The 16795-nt window shown below is 43.3% G+C and overlaps 1 protein-coding gene across 1 annotated transcript in view; it reads left to right on the top strand.

The window, feature by feature from the left end:
- The window catches only part of LOC144756199 (E3 ubiquitin-protein ligase TRIM39-like), a 363500-nt gene that overhangs the window by 308476 nt on the left and 38229 nt on the right, over window positions 1-16795 (top strand). The gene's annotated exons all lie outside the window — the stretch shown is intronic.

The raw sequence follows: 16795 nt of genomic DNA, 5'->3' as shown, positions 1-16795 counted from the left end.
ACTCACGCACAGCATAAGCACTGTCTCCTACATGGGAGTAGGAAAAATATGTTTAGTGTGATGCTGCAAGTTTAAAAAATTCATACTAATGTTTGTGTGTGCCATGAAATTACCTAGCAGGTATCCCTCTCCAAATTCTCCATTAGTTACTCTGCGGTGTAAGGCACAGTGTCTAAGAATGAAGGAATCATGGGTGCTTCCTGGGAATTTTTAAACAATATCGGTAATGAGATGTTTTGCGTTGCACACTTCCTGGATGTTGATTGAATGGTAGGATTTTCGGTTTCTGAAAACATACTCATTGTGTGATGGGGGGAGAGTGCGACATGTGTCCCGTCTACACAGCCCATCACGTGTGGGAATTGGGCAATTTGATAAAAATCAAGTTTTGTCTGATCAAGTTCCTGCTGTGTGTTAGGAAATTTAATGTGGACATGCATCCTCTGCATCATGTCATTGAGGAAAGCATGGAAGAAACGCGAGAGTGCGCTCTGGGACACCCCTCCTGCTGTGGCAATTACCCCCTGGAAACTCCCTGACGATAGGAGGTGCAGTGAGCACAACACCTGAATGTGTGGGGGAATGGTGTGGGCCCTGTGTGTGGGGTGCTGAAGCATGTGTGTGAGGTCCTCTGTCAACTCCAGAATACTGTCTGGATGCAGCCTGTAGTGCACATCGATGTCCTCCACTGTGCGTTGGAAGAGGGTGTTGCGTGCTCTGTAAATCCTCTCCTGGTGTCTCCCTCTCTCTTGGATGTATGTCATTACAACACAGGCTTTTACCCCACATGCCATTACAACGCAGTTTTTACAATGCAAGTCGTTACCACGACTTGCGTTGTGGGACGCTGGATAGTGGAATAGTTTCATTTACTATTCCAACTCCAGTCCCCGTGGATAGTAGGGAAAGTGTTGGATAGTAATTAAACTATTCCCTATCTTAGAGTGCCCTCCAGCGCAATTCGTTGTAATGACTTGCGTTGTAATAGTTGCGTCGTAATGGTGGTGCGGAGTAAAAGTTGCGTTGTAAAGGATGTTTCCCCTCTCTCTTCATCCTCACAAATACGCAGCCTCCTGGCTATAACATACAGCCCAGCCAATGTGAGAAACCACTGATGCATCATGGGCCACTTAATATAGGTTGCAGCTGGTTACCACCTGGCCAGAGTTGGTGGCAATTGTGAAATGAAAATTTGAGATTTTCGCGAAATCGCAATTTGCGAATTTTTGCTACATATGATTTTGCGAATTCGCATTTTGCATGACGGTATTTGCGCTTTTTGCAATTACCGATACGCAGATTTGCAAATTCGCATATTTTTCGCAATACATTTTTCCGCAATTTTGCTAATCGCAAATTTTGCGATTAGCAATTTTGCATGGAACTTTTCTTACCTACATACCATTTCACAGATTTGCATTCGCAAACGCAGAAATTTGCAGAATTTCAGCGTTTGCGATTCGCAAATGGCTACCTACATATGCCCCTTAGTCTGTCTTCGTTTTGTTGGTAGAAAAGGCTTTCAATTAGTACATTGTAGTGGTTAGCTACCTCAGACAGAGACATAGCTGCTGCTATAACTCTTTTATTTCAAGGGCAAATTGACTTTTTATAGCATAGTTCACACTTATTGAAGATTGTTTGAGCTGTGTCCATATGCTTAGATTAGAAAGGCAGTTACAGCCTTGTATGGATATGTGAAGGTACACTTTTAAAATGGTTTCAATCATGACTTGCTCAAAGTCTATGATTATTTTTTGTGAGGGGTAGTTTGACAGTGGCTTAGTTTTAGAAAGTTATCTGCTGTAAAATATATTGGGATTTGTTTATCATTTCATAAGTTGTCATATAAAGGGAAGGGTACCTCATCATGTGTCTTGCAGCGTTTGTTGTTATTGAAGTATATAATTGATTTCATTTGTGTGCCTTTTGTATTGTTTATTTACTTGTCTGGTTTTATTGGCTTCATTTTTCAATAGTATGATTGTATTGCAACTTGCATGGATGGACTAGAATTCTAGCCAAATAAAAAGATCAGGATTTGTGGATTTTCTAGTGCTTATGTCATACATCTACTGAAATCTGAGAAAAACTCCCTTTGGGGTATTCTCTTAATCATACGATAAGTCCAATCATGCCTCAGTATTCAACAACACTCCAACACACTCATTGGGTCAGTACCAACAACACCAGAAAATCGATATTTACACAAAAGTTGCTTTCCATGGGAAAAATACCTATTTATTATTACATTTATTCATATGAAAACGTTTAAAAAATACATTTTGCTAAAAATGGTACAACAATATACACATTTAAAAACATCTGTAAAAACCAAGTCACAAAAAATACACACAGAAAATTAATAAATAGCAATCTTCACAATAATATAATATTGACAAATTATGTCAAAGAATAGTGTACAGATACATTCATAATTTGTGAGCAAAAAGACAGCGACGCGTTTCGGAGGATTGTTGATCCACCTCCTTCTTCAGGCTTTGCTACACTTCAATTTCAACACTGCACATCATGTCCAGCACAGGTTGCCACAAGGTGTCCTCTAGGGATATCGTCCTGATGTTCAATAAAATGAACCTATTAGTTCCAAAGGATATTTGAAGCCTCTTCTTTTCCAGTATATAAACAATATCAGGGCCAAAGGGCTTTATGAACACTGTAAGTAGGGGGTAGTAGACTTTCCACTTTTATTTGGCGAACAGTCCTGGTGGTGGATGCCTCAGGAGATTCTTTAATCCTGGTTGGATCACCACAAGTGCGGTGGACACTAACAAAATAAACAAAATAAACTTTTTAAAGAATGAACAACATATATAGGAACAAGTAAAAGAAGACGTGGAATTTTATTTGTACAGGACTGTTCACCAAATGTAATAATAAATAAGTCTTTTTCCCATGGAAAGCAACTTTTGTGTAATTATCGATTTTCTGGTGTTGTTGGTACTGACCCAATGAGTGTGTTGGAGTGTTGTTGAATACTGAGGCATGATTGGACTTTTCGTATGATTAAGAGAATACCCCAAAGGGAGTTTTTCTCAGACTTAAGCGTCTCTTTGGTGTCCTGTCCCTTTGGGCTGTTGGACCCCTCTCGTTTTTATTGAATACATCTACTGAAACCATCTATTGGTTTGAGTCGGAATAATAAAATGTGTCAGGATACAAATTTCATAAGGTGCAATCTGAATAAACAGTGTAGGTGTGTAGAAGACCACACCATTGAGTGGGTATCTTGCACAACTTCCAGCTCTGTGTTCTTGAGGGGCTACAAATGTGTTGGAAACAGAGAGACTTGTTCACAATTGTACCCTGATCCTTAGACCTATACGTTTTGAAAGGTCATCAGTTCTCATAGCATGTGCCGTCCATACAGGGACTCTATGCAGATCCTCCAGATATCATTTTGTTTGAAAAGTTTATCCGATCAAAGTGTGGAAAAGTAAATTTTGCCATGTTCTGTGTCCCTACGTGTCATCCATCATATGTTATGTGTGCATGATTAAATATGCATATGTATTCCCCATGTTCGATTCAAGACACAATTATAGTTGTGTCCACCTCTAATATGCCAGTTTCCAGTCCTCGTGAATACTACGAATATCAGGCCTATGTAAAGCTACGTTGCCACGTTTCTCAGTGTGCACGTTATTCCATTGTAAAGTCCCCGTTTCTAGGCCTCAAAAGGGCCTGGACACCAGATTCAGCTCCTGTCTCCTGAAACCTCGCTGAGGAGCGATACAGCCCCCACCTGTATCCTCGACCCTTCACTTACTTCCTGCCTCACAGTGCCCGGTTCAGCCTGGCTCTGCCTCTGAGTCTGCCAAAAGTATGTTATAGTTCCAGTTATCAGTTCAGTCCTCCTTCTCTGCATTCCTAAGCTACTGAACCGCATCAATAGTTTCCGTCATTGTCTAGCCTTCACGTCTCCACGTTAGAGAAATACTGCATTTAATGGTCATTTAATATTCTTCATCACGTACTACATGTAGAATAATGCATGGTCCAGTCTTAGAATCAAGTCAGCCTTTCCCCTCCTAACTTCTAGTTTATATCAACATGTTCTCTAAACATCAGATACTAGATACTGTTTAGGTACATGTCGCCCTGACTCTCCAGACTTCAGTCTCTGCTCCTAGCACAGAGTTCATAGCCCCCAGCTTCTCCTAGTGATACGTCATTGCTAGTTTGCGCGCACCATCAGGTTAGAGGTCCCGGCTCCTTAGGTAGCCCCCTCCATGGTTTCCGCCCCATTCATGACATATTCTGTTACGTTTGCATCACATGTCTATGTATACGCCCTGTTACACCTCTTTTCACCCTTATCTTTCGCTACTGCTACGCGTCACACCTTCTGCTCCACCCACTGCTACGCCTACTGCAATGTAATGCTATGTGTTTGCGTTATGTATATATGCTAATGCACTGTTATTAAAAGAAGTCATCCCGTTCCCCTTGTCCCGATCCTGACACCAGCAGCGCTGCTGGGCCCTGCCATCCTATTCCTATGCAGGTTGTCCTGTTCCTGTCCTTTATGCTGTAATAAACCTGCGAAACTCCTACTACCTCGAATTTTGACTCTTATTTATTGAGCTATCTGTTATTCATTTATACATTCAAAAATAGGGTATTATTTATTTATTTACCACATAATGGCGCCTGAATAGGGACTTGCCCTTTCCCCACGCGTCGGTGAAGCCACGCCGACCCCCTGACCCTCTGCAGTCGTGACGGAACTCTTCTGCGCACCGGCAGATATTTCTGCTTCAAGTATCCCTCAGGCCCACGGAGGAGACGGAGGAGGCGGTCCAGCATCCAAACGAGACGGTGGAGGAACGCGGCGAGTCCCGACCAGAGCCCAAGCCGAGAGTTCAAGGTCCGAGGTATCCGGAGGTCCACCCGTAACTGAAGTCCGAAGTTCGTCGTCCGACGTCCAAGCAGTCCCGTCCAGTCTGAGGCCTTCCGTTCTTGCTGCCCGGTGAGTACCATTACTGGGGTGGTATCTAGACAGGGTCAATCTAATTGACTCTAGTCCGTGGGTTGGTGGTACACAGACCCACAAACGAAGTGTCCACTTCGGTGGATGCGGGTCCTGACGTGTCTCTTTATGAGACCGGTAAGTTTCGTACTGTTTCAGCAGTGCATCTAGTTCCTGCTCTAGTCAGTTCTGTTCTCGAGAAAATTCATGTATTCTGTGTTCCGTATTCCAGGTAGTATTCTGTTCGAACTGTTATTTTTAAATGTTCTTCATGTATTTTAATGTCGTGGTATGAATGGGGAATAAGTATCGTGTTTATTGTGTATTGTATTGTGTCTAGATTATAGTTCAGTCATGCCGCTCTTTTCGAAATTACGTCAATTAAAAACCAGAAAGGGTCTGCTGGAAGCAGCAGTTCCAGTTCCGCCTAGGGACAGTCCAGGTCATTTTATGTATCAGAAGCATGGCATAAGCGCCATATTGTATCTAGATTTATGGGTAGAGTATACCAAACAGTTAGAAGAAAAGTATAGATGGCCCGTATCGGGTACATGGGATGCCGAATGCATCATGCGAGTAGAAGAAGCATTATGGAAAAAGAAAGCCAGACAGTCACAGAAAGATGCCATCGAGTTATGGCGCAAAGAAGCTCATAAAAGAACTGAAAAGGAAATCAGAAAGTCAGAATTAAGTAGAGAATCCTTAGAACGAGTACAAGAAAAAGAACTAATCGAGATAGGTGAACAAGTCAGAGCCGAACAGTCAGACAGACAGAGGCATGCCCTTATTAGGGGTATGTATCCTCTCCTTGCCGAGGGCTTGCCAAAAGCGACCCCAGAGGCATCCAGTAATTTCCCGCTACCATTAGTTCCGACCAAACTACGTCACAAACAGACCGCAGCTGATATTTTTATTTCGTCCTATTTGGACGACACAGTCCCAGAATATGCAAATCCTGTTCGCGCTCCGCCAGTCCCTGTAAATCAGGCACTTCCCGCTCCTCCAGACACCGGAGTACCTGTTACGGTACCCCCGGTCCAGCCCGCCATACAAGTCCAGCCTGCATTTCCATTTCCCACTCTGCCAGGACAAAGAGCCTCAGTAGATGACTCTAGTTTAGGGGCCGCAGGGGGAGGTACTCCTCAAACCCCGCCGCCACACAAGCGTTTAACGACAGCCGAATTACATGCACAAGCGTCACAGCGTACGCCCAGACATCAGACTGTAGCAGAAATAAGAAAATCCCTTGCCGAATGCGGCTATGATCCAGTCCCAGGCGAGGATAATATGGTTTTATATTCATTCCGCGTAAGAAAGGTGGCCGAGTATCTAGTCACCTTACCGAATATGAAAGAAGATCTAGACAGAATATATCGTTTCATCCGTACAGGGGATGATCCAGAAAGCATTAGCGAGGCCATGTCTCAAAGGAAAGCCGAGATCCAGCTCATGATATTAAAGTTTCTGATCAATTGTCTAATAAGAGAACAAGATTACCCGTCTAAAGATCCGGCCGAAATGAAAATCCTGACAAGGTGGAGTGATAATATAGCCGAGGGTAAGCACAAGACCGTCGGTGCTATGGAGAGTATGTACAAGAAAATCCGTAGAGAAATAATAAAGATACACGAACAACGTAAAGCAGCACAAGTAAGCGAGAAAGAAAGTAATTCTGATACTGAAGAGATAGACGACGAGAATCCCGCCAGAATAGCGTATGTAGGAAAATCTAGATTTCCAGATCGCCATTTACGCCTAGAACACAAGTCTATTTTTCATTCTCCAGCACCAGAACAAGGTTCACTAGAACAAGTGTTTCAAGCTACCGATCACATTCTGAAATCACGAATCGGTTACAGTGAGTTAAGTACCATGCATGAACAAGAACTAGCCCGATCAGCAGTCCGATGGATTACTGATTCTATCACTTTTCCAGACGAAATAGTGGCACAAATGTTTCTGAAAATGCCCCCAGCCGAACAACGACTGGTGGGATTGTATATGATTCAGCACCTCATTACATTGTATGAGGGTCAGCACTCTGATCCAGGCCCGTTACATGATGTCCTGAACGAGTTACTCCAGTATAGATGGAAAGGTCTAGGTACCGATTTAATTAGTGTCATTCTAGAACAGCGTCACAAATATAGAACGTTTTTGAACCCGCATTTTGTTCCTGCCTCACCCCCAGAAGGTAAACCATTTTATATGGAGAGACAGAATCCGTTACGAGAAGTCCACCCAGTCAGAGGAACGGGTGGCGAACTAGAACGAGTGTTTGTTTACACTCCGATTACAAAGATGGAACTCCTCGAGATGAAGAAATTAATTCCCTGTCATGACAAAGATCCAGCAGGGTTCCATAGAGAATTAAAAGACATGCTCCGTATGGGAGAATACACGTATCCAGATATAATTAAAATGTTAAAGGTTCTGCTGCCCGCAGGGGTGTATGAAAAGCTCAAGGAAAAAGAATGGGAGGTGGGGGAGAAAAAGATCGATTGGGCAGTTCTAGAAGCTGAAGACAAGGCACGAGTACCAGGTACCGGTCTTGGAGATAAATGTAAAGAATTACCGGAATTATTAATACAAGTTTTACCCAGATTATTGACAACTAGAAAAGAAGACTGGGATGCAATCTCAGCCTGTAAACAGAAACAAGACGAAGATATTAGTGATTTTTATTCTAGATTTGAAAAATGTTTTAGCATCAACAGTGGCCTCAAGACAAGTAGTGAGTCATACCCTCACCTTTTTGTTACTAAATTAGTCGAGAATTCAAGCCCACAAATTAAAAATCGAGTTTTGAAAGTCGAAAGTACCTGGCAAGCTAATACCCCGTCCCAGATGTTGCAGATGCTTCAATACCACCAGAATAGAATCAGAGAAGAACAAGAACACGAAAGAAAACGTATGAAAGACACGAAGATGAAAGTACTAGTTGCACAATCTGTTCCTCAAGACAGTCAGAAGAAGGGTCCGAATCAAGCCAGTCATCCTGCAGCTCCCGTTAAAGGGAACTGCAATTATTGTAAACAGCCAGGTCATTTTATAAATGAGTGTGCAGTTCTGAAACACAACATAGCTACTGGTAAGACTAAAGAAAGACCACGTCCGCCTAGACAAGAACAAGTTTCACAGATTTCTCAGCCACAGAATGCACAACAGACAGTTACAACACCGCAGCCTATTGCTGCAACACAGCACGTTACACAGCAGATGTACCAGTATGCACAGTCTGAGTATCCAGAGTACCAGCAGTATTCATGAAACAGCCTAGAGAGGGAGGTAGGCTTGCCTCTCATCGAGATACCTGTAGATCAAGAAGGTCCCTATGTTCACAGTCAAGTATTAGGGAAAGACAGAAAGTTTTTGATTGATACAGGGGCAAGTAGGACCACAATTAGTCACGCCGAAGTTCCAGGGGCTCCGCTCTCAGGCTCAAGAAATGTTTCCCTTGGATTTTCAGGAAAACCTATCGTAAATGAGATTTCAAAGCCAGTTTCTCTAGAAGTAGGTCCATTGTCCCGCACTACTGATCTGTTACTTACTAAGTCCTGTCCAGAAAATCTATTAGGCATTAAAACACTGAAAGAGTTAGGTGCAGTTATATGCTGTTCCCCAGAGGGAATACGATTGTTCCTACGTGACTTTAAGGGTCACTATGTATTACGAGATTTTGATCCCAGATTGTCTAATGTTCCGCAGCACTTATGGGCGCAAGGTCCAACTGATGTAGGTTACATGCAAATCACACCCTATCGTGTGACTCTCAAGCCAGGTGTAGTGTTACCACGAATCAGACAGTACAGATTGCCACCTGAGGCTGTAGCAGCCTTATCCAAAATTATTGACGAGCTCATGGCTCAAGGAGTGGTTGTAGAAACTGACTCCAATGTATGTAATTCTCCGATCATTCCAGTCATGAAACGTACTGATCCAAATGCACCCCCAGTATATCGATTAGTGATTGACCTACGAGAGCTTAATAAATGTATTATTCCGCAGTACCCAGTTGTCCCAGACATCTCTTCCCTATTAACGGCCATTGATTCCGAAGCCACGTTCTTCACTGTCATAGACCTCAAGAACGCATTTTTCAGTGTTCCTATTCATCCAGACAGCCAGTTCCTTTTCGGATTTTGTTTAAATGGAAGGAGCTATATGTTCACACGAGCTCCTCAAGGTTTCACAGAAAGTCCTAGTATTTACAGTCAAGCACTCAAGAGACAACTAGACAACATTCACATGCCAACTGACACTGCCCTGCTCCAGTATGTCGATGATCTACTGATCACAGCCCGTTCTGAACGTGCTTGCGAGCGAGCATCACTGACAGTTCTGTATTTCCTAGCCGAGATGGGGCACAAGGTGTCCCCTTCTAAGCTTCAATTCTGTGTCCAGCAAGTGGTATACTTAGGACACTTGCTGTCCAAGAGGGGTAGACAGTTGACACCAGACCGTATCCAGTTAATAGCGAGTCTTCCTCAGCCCAAGACCCAGAAGGAGGTACGTGCTTTTATTGGCCTTACTTCTTACTGCCGACAATGGATTCCTCAGTATGCATTTCTAGCCAAGCCACTGATACAGTTAACGACACAGGAGGCAGCCGTATCGACTGTCCTCCCTTGGACATCTGAACATACACTTAGTTTCAATGAGTTAAAGAAAGCCCTATGCCAAGCTCCAGTTCTAGCAACACCGAACTACAGTAAGTCTTTTACACTTTTCGTTACTGAACGCGAAGGTACAGCATTATCTGTTCTCACACAAGATCAAGCAGGACAATACAAGCCCTGTGCTTATTTTTCAAGCACATTAGATCCTGTAGCCCAGGCTCTGCCTGCGTACCTCAAGTCAGTTGCAGCCACAGCACTAGCTATCAGACAAAGTGATTCCATAGTCTTAGGACACTCCTTGACAGTACAAGTTCCACATTCCGTGGAAGTTCTTTTAAACCGAACACAAACTCAGCACTTGACAATTGCACGTTTAACAGGTTATGAATTGACACTGTTCCAGCCACACATAGAAATCAGACGCTGCAACATTTTAAATCCTGCTACATTGTTACCATCAGTTACTTCGAATTCTGCCACACATGACTGTGTGGAAGTAGTTAACATTACGACAAAGCCAAGACAAGATCTGACGGACACTCCGTTACCAGACCCCGACCTGACACTTTATGTGGATGGTTCATGCCTGAGAACTAGTACAGGAGAACTAGTCGCCGCGTATGCAGTGACTACTGATACCGAAGTTATTGAAACACACCGTATTGACACCCTGTCCGCTCAAGCAGCAGAGCTAGTTGCTCTGACACAAGCCTGCATACACGCCAAGAACTTGAAAGTTAATGTTTACACAGATTCACGCTACGCATTTGGAGTTGTACACGACTTCGGAGTGCTCTGGCAGGAGAGAGGTTTCATGACTTCTCATGGAACCAAGATTCAGCATGGTCTCCTTATTCAAGCTCTGTTAGATGCCATACATTTACCGACATCTATCGCTATCATGAAGTGCAAAGCACATACGAAAGTTACTGACACCATTTCTCAAGGTAACGATCTAGCAGATCGCACAGCCAAGCTCACAGCACAGACTCTAGACATTCCAGTTAACATGACACACACTCCAGATCCGATTACATGCATGACAGTTAAGGACCCTACACAAGATGTCATAGATATCCAGTTACATGCTACTCCCGAAGAAATCAAGAAATGGTCCGAACAAGGAGGGGTCCAGACAGATCAAGGATGGTTAACAAAGGGTAGAGCCACATGGTTTCTCCCCGACTCTATGGTTCAAGTCATTATTAATACCGCACATAGTCCAGCACATTTAGGAGAAAAAGCTATGTTAGACAGTATCCAGAACATTTGGTTCAACAAGCATTTACGAGCTGCAGCCAAGCAGAAAGTCCGTACCTGTATGATATGTTGTCAGTTTAATCCAGGTAAAAGTGTCCCGGTAGAACAAGGTGGATTCCAGCCCCCTGACCACCCTTTTGAAGTCCTCCAGATGGATTATATTCAGATGGAGCGATGTCAAGGTTTCAAGTATGTCCTTGTAGTTGTATGCGCTTTGTCCAGGTGGACAGAAGCATATCCAGTCCCAGATTACACAGCCGCGACCACTGCCAAGCAGTTGGTTCGTGAGTTTTTCCCTCGTTATGGACTCCCTAGAGTCGTATATTCTGATAACGGTCAGCCATTCTCATCTGAACTCATGAAGCATGTTTCCCTGTTGTTAGGGTACCAGTGGAAGTTTCATTGTGTACGCCATCCTGAAGCAGCCGGTCTTGTAGAGAGACATAATCAGACTCTGAAAATCCGTATCGCCAAAGTATGCAAAGAAAAAGGTGTGGACTGGCTAATAGCTCTGCCAGTCGCTTTATTTTATATGCGCATGGTCGCACATTCCAGATCAGGTCTGTCCCCGTATGAGGTCGTTTTCGGCCGCCCCCCTAACATGTGGGGTACTCCTAGACCCCGAAGTATTACCGATGTTTCAAGTAATATGCTGACAGATTACCTAGCTTCCTTGATGTCTGCCCTCAACTCATGTCGTTCACAGGTTGCCGCCGCATTTCCAGACAATACCGAGGTGGCACCGCATGAAATCGTTCCAGGATCCATGGTATTGGTGAGGAATTTCGACAGATCAAGTCCGCTGGAGCCTCGCTGGAAAGAGCCCCGACAGGTCCTCCTCACCACCCGTACAGCCGTGAAGTTGGAAGGTCGCAAAGGCTGGGTGCACCTTTCTCATGTAAAACAGTTTAATGGACTGAAACCCGTCTTAAAGAACATTTCCCAGGATTTGAAGGATTGCCAAAATATTGTTCTCAAGGACTGTCCCGCAAAAGACATTGCTACAACCCCTCCCCTGTTAGAGAAAACTCCGCAACAGGAGTATAAGTTAAAACTCCGGTCTAGTAAAATAAGTCAGTCAGTTTGATTGTCTAAGTCCTCCCCTAGGAGAAACGGTTAGACTGTTTCTGACATGTATAAAATAGACCCCCATAGTGAGAGAGTTAGTCAAAACTCAATTCGATGTATCGTTTTTCTATGTTTCATATTGTTTCTCAGCATTATGATTTCCTGCACCAGTTATGCATTTTTCTTGTATTTCCCAGTTCTTCATGTAAATAAGTCTGCTAATGCTACAGTAGAGCACACGTTTAGTGATCTGCCTCCTCATGAACTCTCTTACCGCCTCGCTATGCGAAATAACTCATTCATCCGCATGTTACATTACTCACATCAGACCAGCAATGCCACTAATTGTTGGGTGTGTGGTCGACTCCCCCCTTTCCAGATGCCGAAGGGAGTTCTGCCACTTTTTCCTTATCCATTCTCACATAATGGTTCGTGTGGAGCATGGTCCACGTTAACGTCATCCTCAACAGATATGTCTTTTCTTAACAGTACATGTTTTCCAGACAAGCAAGGTCTTCCCCACAGAACAGGGTTAGATCTAGAAAATGAAGTGTATAATTTAGGTAATTATTCTTCGAATTTCATGGTCTTGAATGTTCAGTCTGATACTACTCCAGACTTACCTGCTATTTCAGTATTACCAGTCAAAGGCGAATTATGTGTCCGAAATTATGGTTCTGTACATGTAGGACATAGTGATTGTACTACTATTGTCAAGTATAGTGACAGTGGGAAATCTGTCTTCAAAGCTTCACGTCATTCTTATTTTATTTGTGGTCAAACTGCATATGTTCGTCTGCCCCTCGGTTGGGAGGGAACCTGTTACATTGCCTTCCTACTGCCACCAGTTTTCCTAGCCCCACCTGATTATCATAGAAACACACATCTAGTACACATTAGACATAAAAGGGAGTCCCCAATTGTCGATTATACTGAAACTGCTCTAGAACAGTATACAGATTTCAACAGAGGTTTCTTTTTCTTTATAGGACCTATCCAGAATAGTAAGCTAATCCGTAGGTTAACCAGAACCCTCGAAGCTGTAGTAAATGAGACTGCCTCTGCTCTAGGTAACTTAACCGAAGAGCAATCTGCTATGAGATTTGTCGTTTTACAGAATCGTCTCGTCCTTGACGTCATACTGGCCGATAGGGGCGGGGCCTGTAGAGTCATCGGATCTAGTTGCTGCATTTTCATTCCAAATAACGCGCCGTCTGTTTATTCAGCTATAACCAGACTCCATAAAATTGCCCATCTGTTACACCAAGATCCAGGCACCTGGACATGGTCCGGTTGGTTCTGGAATATAATTTCCGCATGGGGATGGAAAATATTGTCCTTCCTAGGTATTGCAGTAGCGATCATATTCAGCTGCTGTCTCTGTATACAATGTGGCCCTGCGATTTGCGGCATTTGTGCTACCTCTTGTATTCCTAGTCCCAAGCCCCGTTCTAAAACACGTTCCCAGAAAATTCGTGACGAGCAAATGATACTGTATGAAATGATAGATGGTATCATGAATATTGATGTTTCCTGATGGAAACGTAGTGACAAGGAGGGAATGTGGAAAAGTAAATTTTGCCATGTTCTGTGTCCCTACGTGTCATCCATCATATGTTATGTGTGCATGATTAAATATGCATATGTATTCCCCATGTTCGATTCAAGACACAATTATAGTTGTGTCCACCTCTAATATGCCAGTTTCCAGTCCTCGTGAATACTACGAATATCAGGCCTATGTAAAGCTACGTTGCCACGTTTCTCAGTGTGCACGTTATTCCATTGTAAAGTCCCCGTTTCTAGGCCTCAAAAGGGCCTGGACACCAGATTCAGCTCCTGTCTCCTGAAACCTCGCTGAGGAGCGATACAGCCCCCACCTGTATCCTCGACCCTTCACTTACTTCCTGCCTCACAGTGCCCGGTTCAGCCTGGCTCTGCCTCTGAGTCTGCCAAAAGTATGTTATAGTTCCAGTTATCAGTTCAGTCCTCCTTCTCTGCATTCCTAAGCTACTGAACCGCATCAATAGTTTCCGTCATTGTCTAGCCTTCACGTCTCCACGTTAGAGAAATACTGCATTTAATGGTCATTTAATATTCTTCATCACGTACTACATGTAGAATAATGCATGGTCCAGTCTTAGAATCAAGTCAGCCTTTCCCCTCCTAACTTCTAGTTTATATCAACATGTTCTCTAAACATCAGATACTAGATACTGTTTAGGTACATGTCACCCTGACTCTCCAGACTTCAGTCTCTGCTCCTAGCACAGAGTTCATAGCCCCCAGCTTCTCCTAGTGATACGTCATTGCTAGTTTGCGCGCACCATCAGGTTAGAGGTCCCGGCTCCTTAGGTAGCCCCCTCCATGGTTTCCGCCCCATTCATGACATATTCTGTTACGTTTGCATCACATGTCTATGTATACGCCCTGTTACACCTCTTTTCACCCTTATCTTTCGCGACTGCTACGCGTCACACCTTCTGCTCCACCCACTGCTACGCCTACTGCAATGTAATGCTATGTGTTTGCGTTATGTATATATGCTAATGCACTGTTATTAAAAGAAGTCATCCCGTTCCCCTTGTCCCGATCCTGACACCAGCAGCGCTGCTGGGCCCTGCCATCCTATTCCTATGCAGGTTGTCCTGTTCCTGTCCTTTATGCTGTAATAAACCTGCGAAACTCCTACTACCTCGAATTTTGACTCTTATTTATTGAGCTATCTGTTATTCATTTATACATTCAAAAATAGGGTATTATTTATTTATTTACCACAAAAGGGATGCTTCTTTCTTAGCCCTTTGTTTTTCTAAGCCATCTTACATTAAGTTCAGATGGGGTTATCACTGTTATACTGTTGCTCTATTACAGTCTTTTACCATTCACTGTTGGCTCACATTTAGTAGGTGATATTTTTGAAGCTATTATTTCTTATGTAGGAGTAGTCTTGAATTATGAGAAATTAGAAAGTTTTCCACAGTATTTCAGGTGCATTGTTAGAAGTATATACTGAATTAGTGGCTATTAGGTCTATGGTCTAGCAAGACAGACTTGCTTTAGATATTTTGTTGGCTGAGAAAAGTAACTGTTTTCAAAATGCTGAAAGTGAAGCAATGTTGAACTTATATCACAGATGAGAGCAAAGAGATAGAAGGATTTATGAAAAACATTTCAGATGTGAACCCTGAATTGGAAGATTTAGAAACAGAAAGGACCTCATTGCGCTCCAAAGTCGTTGTGGTCTCGGCACCACTGTTACAATGCGACCGCACATGGTGTGGTCGCATACTCCCTTTTCTCTATGTGCTGCGGCCGTAAACAGTCCATAGAACAAGCTACCACAGAGAAATGGGAGTTTCTGTTATTCCATGCACCCTGTGTGCAGGGATTAACAGGGAGGGCACAATAGATGCCCCCTCAGCCCCCAAAGTCACTTTCTGACAGGCTTTCCATGTCAGAAAGCCTGACATGGAAAGCCTGTTGGAAATCTACATCATAATCCTGACGGCGTAAAAAGCCGTCCATATGGACTACGGTGGCGCCTTCAACTGGTGGCCCGGGTCCTTGATCCCCTCGAAAATTCAGTCGGAATGACTGATCTGTTTCCCTTTTGACCGCCTACATTGTAATGCGGCAGACGGAAGTGAAACCTACGATGTGACTTAAAAATCTTTCCGAGACACATCGTAATGAGGCCCAAAGTGTTCTAGGGTCCCTGGGAAGAGGGGTCTTGGCTATAATTAGTTGGAAGCATTGGTAGTGGATTTTTAGGTGCAGGTTTAAAGCCTATTTGAGTGTTGGCTTTGGCTTACATTGCTTAGTTGTTGTGTAAAAGGAATTCAGATGCCTGAGAACAAGAACAGGAAGGGAAGATAGAAGAAACAAAGGAAGGAAGAAGTAGAAATGGAGGAGAGATTAAGGAGGAGATGAAGGAGTTGCAAAACTCTAGACATAAGGTTCTGGACTCAGCTGAGTAGTAAAGTTCATTCTGAAGTTTCATTTGTGTATTTTGTGATAACTGTTAGCCATCAGACAGGAAATTGGGAGAGCTAAATGTTATGTTTGCATAATTCATGCATTTAGTGGGAAATGTGTGCACATTCATTATCTAAATAGTAGTAGGTGACTGCACTTCACAACTATGAGCAGCACCTGAGCTATGCAACTTTAGTTAGTTATATTTTTCATTTCCATTTTAAAATTTCACATGTCTTGTATGGCAGATGGCCTCTTACTTCATATTGCTTGTTTTGCATGATCATGTTTTTCTGAACTGCAGGCACAATCTCAAACTGCCTTTGCTAGCTTGTGAATAGGTTATTGTTATGTATTAGACTACTGATAGTGAGATTCTCACTGAAAGAAGAAGAGGAGCCAGGATGGGAGAGCGACTTATGGGAAGAGTTGGTTGTAGCCGACAGATTGTCCATGCCAAGGACATTGGAGTGTGTAGGCCTTTGTGTTGAGACAGCGAGTAATTCACCTACTCCCAGGAGAAGATTACATCTTATTGTTCTAAAGTGTGGGAATGGGAACGAATACTGTTAAAAGTATTGGCATCGTTATGTCCTCCTTTGACTAGTCGGGAGATGCTAAAGGAGATGTTTGCTGACTTAAAGCTGAGCAGTCCCTTCTTTTCTCTGTTGATCTCTTCTGCTCGAGTGTAAGGGATTCGAGTCTGAGCATTCACATTCTCTCATCAGAGGGCTTCATTTGGTTTCTGAAGCTGACACTTTACTTTATTTGCCTAACTGTAGGTCCTTTCCTGACCTTTACCTGTGTAGTTTAGAACAGGGAATTTACTTTATGGAACACACTTTTTGCATATTTTGTTTTCTTGACTTCGTAATTG

Source organism: Lissotriton helveticus, chromosome 5_1, assembly GCF_964261635.1.
Source record: "Lissotriton helveticus chromosome 5_1, aLisHel1.1, whole genome shotgun sequence".
Classification (NCBI taxonomy): Eukaryota; Metazoa; Chordata; class Amphibia; order Caudata; family Salamandridae; genus Lissotriton; species Lissotriton helveticus.
The sequence above is the reverse complement of the archived record's forward strand: the minus strand, read 5'-3'. Positions and strand labels throughout refer to the sequence as shown.